Source organism: Pseudophryne corroboree, chromosome 1 (genome assembly GCF_028390025.1).
Source record: "Pseudophryne corroboree isolate aPseCor3 chromosome 1, aPseCor3.hap2, whole genome shotgun sequence".
NCBI classification, from domain to species: domain Eukaryota; kingdom Metazoa; phylum Chordata; class Amphibia; order Anura; family Myobatrachidae; genus Pseudophryne; species Pseudophryne corroboree.
Window position 1 is genome coordinate 265,733,234 of NC_086444.1, and position 10,624 is coordinate 265,743,857.

Sequence of the window (10,624 nt, forward strand, 5' to 3'; positions counted from 1 at the left end):
TGTGTAGTATTATTGTTGTAATTCCGAGTGCGTCAATTGACAGGCATGGTTATCTTGGTGAATAATAGTGGATAGACAATATCTTGCATACCCCACTAACACCACAGGATTTAGATGGTAATGTGCCCGTGAAGATATTCTTTAAATTACAGTGTATCCAAAATATAATAATTCACCCAGGCGTACCAAACTCACAAAAAATACATGTCAGACACTCCTATCAAGGTATCTTTACACCAAATTTCTTAGCGGTAGGCGTACCCAAACTCACGTTGAAAGGGTATGGATAAATCCTATCAAGGTATCTTTGGCACTGGTGTGGTTACCCGGTCTTTTAAAGATTTCATCAATCAGTGCATGGCAATGAGGGGAATCTGGTAATATTCACTGATGCTAATGTGTGATTATATCCAAGAAATTCCAAAATGTATGGTAATTTAAAAAAAGTTTTTAATCCATTCCAGAAAGAGAGTTTAAAAAATACATAAAATACATAAAAATGCATGGAAAAAAATCCTAAAAAATCAAATCACCGTGAAAAAAATTCTCTCTCTATCAAGAAGAATCCTTCCAAGAAAGAATGTGGAATAAGGCTACTCACAGTCCAGATAATGTCGACGCGTTTCGGTCAGTGGACCTTTGTCAAGACATATCTGGACTGTGAGGAGACTAGGTATTTATGAGGCCCCCTGCCTATCTGTGAGTAGCAGGAAGTGAGGCAATTAATTAACCAACTTCCGTTTCCATATTTGTATTAATTAAATCAGAAATGTCCAAAATACATTAAATGTAGGTTAAACACTAAGAATTCCACCATATTACTACGGCGGAATACAAATAGTCCATATACTGTTTATGAAAAGTCCGTTTCCAGAGAGTCCTAGTTGTCGCGCTTGGCCTTCTGGAAATCGTAGTCTTCCTATACAGCTGTAATGTCCATGTATGGTCTTTCCGCCGGAACCGGAAGCGGAAATGACGTCTCGGCCGCTCGGACCAGCGGAAAAGCGCCAGGCATTGTGGATCTTGTAGTTTAACATCTCCGTTTTAGTTGAAAGCCCCCTTCAAAAATGTCTGAACCTCAGGGAGAGAAGCCAATTGTTTCTGGAAGAAAATGGATAAGGCCGAAATCTGGACTTTTATGGAGCCCAAACGTAGGGCCACATCCACACCTGACTGCAGAAAAAGGAGAAAACATCCCAGTTGAAATTCCACAGCTGGAAACTTCCTGTTCTCACACCAAAGACGTAATTTTTCCAAATCCGGTGGTAATGTTTAGACGTTACCCCCTTTCTGGCTTGTATCAGGGTTGGAATAACCCTTTTACGGGATCCTTTTTGGGCTAGAATTTGACGCTCAACCTCCATACCATCAAACGTAGCTGCGGTAAGTCTTTATAGATGAATGGCCCCTGTTGGAGAAGGTCCTCGCAAAGAGGTAGAGGCCACATGTCCTCTAGGAGCATCTCCAGTAGATCCGCATACTAGGCCTTTCTTGGCCAGTCCTGAGCAATGAGAATTGCTTGAACCTTTTCCCTTTTTATTCTTTGGAGAATCTTTGGGATCAATGGGAGTGGTGGAAACAAGTACACCATCTGATCAACCCATGGAGTAACCAGAGCACCCACCTCCACTGCTTGTAGGTCCCTCGATCTGGAACAATACCGCTTGAGCTTCTTGTTGAGACAAGAGGCCATCATGTCGATTTGTGGAATTTCCCACCGACGTGTCAAGCACCCGAACACCTCCGGGTGAAGGCCCCACTCTCCTGAGTGGAGGTCGTGTCTGCTGAGGAAGTCTGCTTCCCAGTTGTCTACTCCCAGAATGTAGATCGCAGACAACGCCACAGTGTGCCTTTTTGCCCAGAGGAGAATCCTTGTTACCTCTGACATTGCTGCTCTGCTCTCCATTCCACTCTGTCAGTTTATGTACGTTACTGCCGTCATATTGCCCGACTGAACCTGAATGGCTTGATCTTGAAGCAGATCCAATCCTGTAGAAGGGTGTTGTATATGGCCTTTAGTTCCAGAATTTTGATCTGAAGAATGGCGTCCTGACTTGACCATCTTCCTTGGAACTGTTCCCCTGGGTGACTGCTCCCCAACCTCTGAGGTTTGCGTCTGTGGTTAGCAGAATCCAATTTTGAATCCTGAACCTCTGGCCTTCGGTCAGGTGAGAAGTCTGAAGCCACCACAGCAGAGAAATGCTGGCTTTTGGTGACAGACGGATCCTCTGGTACATGTGAAGATGCGATCTGGACCATTTGTCCAACAGATCCAGCTGGAAGGGTCTTGTGTGAAACCTTCCGTACTTCAGCGCCTCGTAAGCTGCCACCATCTTCCCCAGAAGGCGAATGCATACATGTACCAATATCCGGGACTGTCTTAGAACATCCCACACCATCAACTGGATCACCAATGCCTTTCCAATAAAAGGAACACCTTCTGTGCCTCCGTATCCAGTATCATCCCCAGGAACGGAAGCCTGCGTGTTGGTTCCAGATTTAGGTAGGTTCATAATCCACCCGTGATCCTGGAGCAGTCGGGTTGAGAGGGCAATGTTGTCTAACAACCTCTCACTGGATGGTGCTTTTATCAACAGATTGTCCAGGTATGGTATTATGTTCACTCCCTGTTTGCGGAGAAACATCATCTGTGCCATTTCCTTGGTGAACACTCTTGGTGCCATAGAGAGGCCAAATGGCAGGGCCTGGAACTGGTAGTGACAGTCCTGTAAGGAAATCTTAGATAAGCTTGATGAGGCGGCCAAATCGGAATATGAAGGTATGCATGCTTGATATCCAGAGACACCAAGAATTCCCCTTCCTCTAGACCTGAGATCACCGCTCTCAGAGACTCCATCTTGAACTACGGTAGAATACCCGTAAGTACGAGTTCAACGACTTGAGATTTAAAATGGGCCTTACCGAACCGTCCGGTTTCGGAACTACAAACAGGTTGGAATAATAACCCTGACCCTGTAGCTGAAGTGCAACTGGAACAATGATCTGAGTCTGTACCAGTTTCAGAATTGCTTCTTGAGAAGCTGGTAAGCCTGATTTGAAAAATCTGTGAGGTGGGAATTCCTGAAACTCCAGTCTGTAGCCCTGGGCTATAAGATCTTTGACCCAGGGATCCTGGCATGGCATTGCCCATATGAGTCTCAAACGGGCTCCCACCTGCCTGTCTTCCAGGCAGTGCGGTCCACCATCATGCTGAAGGCTTAGAGAATGCAGAACCGGGGTTCTGTTCCTGCGAAACTGCAGTTTCTGGTTTTCTGGGTTTACCTCTATTGCCTTTAAAGGCCGTAGAAGAACTTTTGATTTTGTTTTTAACCTTCGCTGTCCAAAAGGACTGCAGAGTTAGAGCAGTGTAGGATTTTCTAGCCGGGGGAGCTGCAGAAGGAAGGTATGTATACTTACCCGCCGTAGCCTTGTATATCCACGTATCCAGTTCATCTCCAAAAAGGGCTTCACCTGTGAAAGGTAGGCTTTCCACGCCTTTCCTGGAATACGCGTCCGCAGTCCACTGGCATAGCCACAAGACCCTGCATGCTGTCACTGCCATGGCAGTGGTGCGTGCATTGAGTAAACAAATTTCCTTTATGGCCTCCACCATAAAGTTAGCAGAATCCTGTATATGTTGTAGGAGTAAAATTATCTCCCCCTGGATAAGGAATCTAATCCGTCAATTAGATTTCGTAACCATTTTGCAATGGCCCCAGAGATCCACACACAAGTTGTAGTGGGTCTCTGGGCCACCCCCACAGCTGTGTACAGTGATTTGAGAGTGGTCTCAATTATCATTCAAGGAAGCTGCCCCAGGAATAGGTAAAACTATCTTACGAGACAGCCTAGAAACCGATGCGTCAACTCTCGGTGGGTTTTCACATATTTTCCTGTCATCCTGAGGAAACGGGAAGGATGTGAGTAACCATTTTGAGACCTGAAACTTCTTGTCAGGATTTACCCAAGTTGCTTCAAGTAGGGAATTTAATTCCATAGATGCTGGGAAAGTAGCTGAGGATTTCTTTTTCACATTAAAATAAGATTCCTCCTCATCCTCTGATACCTTATCAGGGATGTGCAGGACGTCTCTAATAGCTTCTATCAGGGCCTGTATATCCTGTGACAAAGCAGCATCCCACCCTCCCGAGTCCACCTCACCCTCCTCTGGGTCTGATACATCATCATCATCGGTATCAGCCTGCATGATTTGGGCCAAGGTACTCTTCTGTGTACAAATGGCAGGGGTCTGAGACATTGGAATGACCACTGAATCTCTATTCATCAGGTCATCAACAGATTGCCTTAAGTATTGCGTCTCCTCATTTTGGGATAATTTATTTAAAATATTTGAAATCATCCCTTTTAATGAATCTAACCATACTGGTTCAGATCCACTAGCCTGAGAATGTTTACTATCCTGAGTACACGGCAGTGAGCCCCAAGATTGAGAGAAACAATCTGCTATGCTTGAAACACACTCCTTTGACATAGTAAATGTAAAAGAACACACATACAGTGATGAATAGGTTAAAAGCACAGTTAACCCGCACAGAGTCCCCTAGGGAGACACAGAGTATGATGGAGCCAGCCACACAGCACTCTTATAGCTAATTATATTGTAGCTGGGTCGCAAACTAAGCATTTGTAATAAAGGCTCAGTATTCTAATACTGCTCCCCCTCTTTGCTATGATGACCCCCTGGTACCGCTGAGGCAAGCTGGAGTCCTTGTGGAGGGGCTGCGCTTCCCTGCCAGTCTGTCTGTGTAGAGCTGCAGAGGGAAAATGGCACTGGTGAGCTGCTGGATCCGCTCATAGTGAAGCCCCGCCTCCGCAATGGCACGCGGTCTTCCCGTTTTTTTATACTGACTGAGGTAACATAGTAACATAGTATCTGAGTTTGAAAAAAGACAATTGTCCATCGAGTTCAACCTATTTGTGGTCTCCTATGCATGATGATTTGACTAAAATTTCTGACTGATGCTGCTGTCAGCCGTTGCATTTTATCCCTATTTATAGTAACTATAATTCATGAATATGCACCATACCCCTGGATATCCTTATCCATTAGGAATTTATCTAACCCATTCTTAAAGGTGTTGACAGATTCCGCCATTACAACTCCCTCGGGCAGGGAATTCCAAACACGTATTGTCCTTACCGTGAAAAAGCCTTTACGCCGTATTGTGCGGAATCTCCTCTCCTCTAACCTGAGCGAGTGTACACGAGTCCTCTGTGTTGATCTAACCAAAAACAGGTCCCGCGCAAGCTCTGTGTATTGTCCCCTTATATATTTGTAGATGTTGATCATATCCCCTCTTAGTCTCCGCTTTTCCAATGTAAACATGCCTAGTCTTTCAAGCCTTTCCTTGTATTCCATCGTCTCCATGCCCTTAATTAGTTTGGTCGCCCTCCTCTGTACCTTTTCAAGCTCCAGGATATCCTTTTTGTAGTACGGTGCCCAGAATTGTACACAGTATTCAAGGTGTGGCCTCACTAGTGATTTATATAACGGGAGTATAATACTCTCGTCCCTAGCATCAATACCCCGTTTTATGCATGCTAATATCTTATTAGCCTTCTTTGCTGCAGTCCTACTTTGGGTACTACTGCTTAGCTTGCTATCTATGAGGACACCTAAGTCCTTTTCCAGTACAGAATCCCCTAATTTTACCCCATTTAGTAGGCAGGTGTAATTTTTGTTCTTGTTACCACAGTGCATTACCTTACACTTGTCTGTGTTGAAGCGCATTCTCCATTTGGCTACCCATGCTTCTAATTTAACTAAGTCATTCTGAAGAGACTCGGCATCCTCCTCTGTATTTATAGCCTTACACAGTTTGGTATCATCTGCAAAAATTGACACCATGCTCTCTAGACCTTCTGTTAGGTCGTTAATGAAAATATTGAACAATAGCGGTCCTAATACTGAGCCTTGCGGCACACCACTTAGCACTTCAGTCCAAGTTGAAAAAGATCCATTAACCACAACGCGCTATTATCTAACCAGTTTTTGACCCAAGTGCATATTGTGCTTCCTAGCCCTGATTCTTGTAGCTTGTAGATAAGTCTCATGTGTGGTACAGTATCGAACGCAACATGTGTGTTGCTTAACAGTGGGTTAGAACCCCTGTAAGCTAGTTTGCCAGTGTGGATATTTAATTAGTGGCTCAGCTCGCCCCTCACAGCGGGACACACGCACCGCATGTCATCCTGAGCCCTGGAGCGCAGCATGCATGTCAGCACTGCGCTCCATACCCTTATGCTGCCATTGAAGCTGGTGACCTGGTAACCGGGACACCGGCTATCTACTCACCACTCTTCTGTCTTCCGGCTCTGTTAGGGGTGGCTGTGTGCTGCGGGTCTGTACGCTCGCCGTGGTGGGGCTTGCGAATAGGACCCTCAGGAGCTCAGTGTCCTGTCATCGGGGAATGGGACCATTAACCCTGGAGGAGGTTGGGCCACCCCCCCCCCCCAAGTCCCACAAAGCAGACAGGCTGTTGCCAAACAGCGCTGTCTGAAAACAACAAACGGCAAAATAAATGTAGAAAACTCTTCAGGAGCTTCCCTAAGTGCAGGGTCGGACTGGCCCACAGGGGTACAGGGGAAACCACCGGTGGGCCCCACTGCCTGGGGGCCCACCCCCTCCTCTAGGGATCAGGTTCCAGACTGAGCACTTGAGTTATACACTATACATAGGTTAACTTATACTGCACAGGACTATGGTGTATTCACTACAGTGCATTGCCGTTATTAATCTGGTACACTTCCATGTATTCACTAGCAGTATTTTCTGTATATATTTATCAAGGGGCCCAGACCATACACTAATGGTTTGCCAAGCCAGTAAACATGGGCCCCTACCACTGCATTTCCCCGGTGGGCCCTTCATGCCCCAGTCCGACACTGCCTAAGCATGACCGGCTCCTCCGGGCACATTTTCTAAACTGAGTCTGGAAGGAGGGGCATAGAGGGAGGAGCCAGCCCACACTATCAAGTTCTTAAAGTGCCCATGGCTCCTAGTGGACACGTCTATACCCCATGGTACTAATGTGGACCCCAGTATCCTCTAGGACGTAAGAGAAATACTGTATGTATGTATATATATATATATATATCACAAAAATTCTCTTAAAGATTACTAAATATATTAAAACCATCTAAAATAATAAAATAATGAAATTACATAATATATTATATAGAAATGTTTGGTGTACAGCTAGTAGTATATTTTTAATGTTGTATTTACTGGGCCAGTGCTAGTGTTTTCGGCACCCCCTGCAAACTATAAATGAGCACCCTACTTCCCATACTTTTTAAAGGGACATTGATCTAGCAAAAAAGCAGCATGGTCACACAATAGTACCCCCAATTCAAATTACACCACACAGTAGCAGAATCTTATTCACATTACACTGCATGTAATGCCCCTGATTCATATTACACCACATAGTAATGCCCCTTATTCAGGTAACATCACTCAGTAGTGCCCTTTATTCACATTGCGCTACACAATGGTACCCTTTATACACATTATGTAATACAGTAGTGTCCCTTATAAATAATGCCCACAGTAGTGCCCCTTATTCACAATTCCCACAGTTGTAATGCCCCTTATACATAATGCCCACAATTGTAGTGCCATTTTCACATAATGACCACAGTAATGCCCACAAAAGTGCTGCTTATATACAAAATGCCCACAGTAGTAGTGCCACTTACACATAATAAGCACAGTAGTGCTGCTTATACACATAATGCCCACAGTAGTGCCCCTTATACACATCTCTGCAGCTCACTACCTGTGTCCCTCCAGCAGCTTCATGCCCTGTATCCCTCTAGCAGCTTTCCCACCTCTCTTGTCCCTCCTGTCCCCTCTCATCTTGTCATCAAGATGCAGGGAGAGCCTACTCCTATTCATGGTTCTTCTTCAGTTCAGCAGCGGTGACAGCATGACATCATATACACTGGGCTAGATGCATCATCGCTTGGAAAGTGATAAAATGGAGACTGAAAAAGTGCCAGCCAATCAGGTCCTACCTGCCACGTCACAGGCTGTGTTTGAAAAATGGTAGTTAGGAGCTGAGTGGCTGGCACTTTTTCACTCTCCATTTTATCACTTTCCAAGCGATGATGCATCTAGCTGACTGTGCCACAAAAGGAAGCCACTGGGACAGTGGCGTCACAAGGCGGGTGCGGGGGGTGCGGCCCGCACCCGGGTGTGACACCTGGAGGGGGTGACACCAAATGTCAGCTCCTCCGCAGTGACAGGAGCCAGGTGCTGCAGTGTGAAATTCCGTTACAGCACCCGGCTCCTGTCATAGCAGAGGAGCCGACAGCACACTGAGACCGTCTCTGGGGGAAGCCCAGCATCTCCGGAGATGCTGGGCACGCCCCCAGAGTGACGATCCCGGTATCCCCGCGAAGCCACGCCCCCTAGCTGTAAGGCCACGCCCCCCTTTTTGCCGCGATCGCGGCAGTACATCAGGGGTGCGCACCGGGTGTCACCACACCTGGTGACGCCTCTGCACTGGGATCTGAGATGGGGATGAATGCTGTCCAACAGACACAGCGTGTGTGAGTAACAGGAGGGATGGGCTGCGGATGGAGGAGGACCATGGAGCCACCAGGACCTGAGGAAGGGGGAGGTGGCTGCAGCTCATCAGTAACACTAGCACCACCTGCAACATCTATTGACGTAGGTAATGGGGCAGGCTTTTTTGTTGGAATTACTGTGCAGGGCAATGAAGGAAGTGGAACTAGTTCCCCCTATCATTACAGGTGGTGAAACTCAGTTCCACCTTCCCCCCCCCCACACACACTTTAACCTCTGATTATACTATTGCTGTCAGTTTGCCTTGATGTCTGCCTTGAAAATGGTCTGCTGTGACCGAAATGTCGACATTATAACTGAAGTTATTTGTCTAATGACACTTTTTTAATTTATAAAAAAATATATATAATTTTATATAATATTTTCCAAAGCACTGCGTAAACATTTTTTCACTTTTGTATATTGCATAGTTACACGGGAGGCTGACACACTCCATTTTTATAGCTGCTCGGGTAAATGGCAGCGAAAGTTTGGATCATTATTGTTGTGTACTTTAGTTTAAAGAAAGGATGGCATTTCACAGTAGGTCTACCATCTGGCTGACGTTAGATGGTAGGGAACAGGACCAACCTGTGGCAAGACACATCAGGGAATGCAGACATAGTTGAGCTACTTTGAAATACAAGATCATAGATTTCCTTACTCTGTCCCTTGAAAAGGAGACTGCAACAAGAGGTTGTTACAACTTAAACTCAGTGGATCCACCTCCTTCACATAGTAGCCATTTATGTACTCAACGAAACACTGCCACTTAGTATCTTCATTTAATAATTCTAAACTAGCGCATTGCAATATAAATTAATTTTTTCTTAGAGTACAGATGTAGACATGCTCATGGCATGTAGCCCCTTTTCACTTAGTTTTTTTCAGTCCCAATAGACCAGTGTTTCCCAACCATGGTCTTCAAGTTATGTTAACAGTCCAGGTTTTAGTGATAACCATGCTTGAGCACAGATGGTTAAATCAAATAACAGAGGTGCTTATTAGGGGTCAATTTACTAAGCCTTGGGTGGAAATAAAGTGGACGGAGATAAAGTACCAGCCAATCAGCTCCTAACTGACATTTCACATGACAGTTAGGAGCTAGTTGGCTGGTACTTTATCTCCATCCACTTTATGTCCATCCAAGGCCTAGTAAATAGACCAAGTCACTGGTGCGTAAGTATGGCTATCCTTAAATACACCTTATTTAAGTGTTGTTATGGTTATTATAAAGTGTAAAGTCGGTTATTTTCCTGTTTTCTCCTGACTAGATAGATATTTACATGCTTTACTGTGACTTTTATATGTCATGTTATGCATTGTTAATTGATTTTTGTAGGTGCGGGGGAACACTGTTGTCAGTACGCTACATTCTCCGACTGCCATGGGTACCATGCAGCCTCATCGAGTTTGGCATGTGTCATCAGGTGGTGACGTATGCACACGGCCCAGAAACATAACTCCAGTGAGACAGGGAGGCCAACATGGAGGTCATGTACACCGGGTGTAGGATTGACTATTAGATTTAAAGTAAATGTTGTTATTGTCCCTGATGACAGTTTATTGAATTAAACTAAAATGTTGGAAGTAACCAGCACAGTTTGCAGGCTTTTTTACTGATTTAAAAGTCATGTGCCTCCGGTGATTTACTGAGTACTCAAAATATATATCATCATTATATTATTATTCTTGTTTATAGTATTTATAAGGCACTGCAAGAGTTCTGTATCGCCTAACAGGGGAAATACAACTGTTCGTGTGTTACATGAGTACACACTAGTACAAACAAGTTAACAGTTTTGCATAAACTTATCATTCCAGTGTGCAGCTAGCATAACTATGTACTGTTTGTAGGGAAGACAGAGGGGACTTAAGGGGATATGGATGGTCATAACAGGGAAAGATGGACAGAGTAGAAGAGGACAGAGACTGCAGAGGAGGGGTGATAAGTTAGAATTTAAAAAAATAGTTTTAAGGGCATATTTGAAGGCTGCGAGGCTAGAGGACAATCTGACAGAGTGTGGGAGG

The 10,624-nt window shown here is 45.0% G+C and overlaps 1 long non-coding RNA gene across 1 annotated transcript; it reads left to right on the forward strand.

The window, feature by feature from the left end:
* Nucleotides 1–9,682: 9,682 nt before the first annotated feature.
* LOC135056534 (uncharacterized) lies at nt 9,683–10,187 on the forward strand. Its single transcript, XR_010244012.1, has 2 exons — nt 9,683–9,768; nt 9,936–10,187. It is a non-coding gene; the product is annotated as an uncharacterized LOC135056534 (long non-coding RNA).
* Nucleotides 10,188–10,624: the final 437 nt, after the last annotated feature.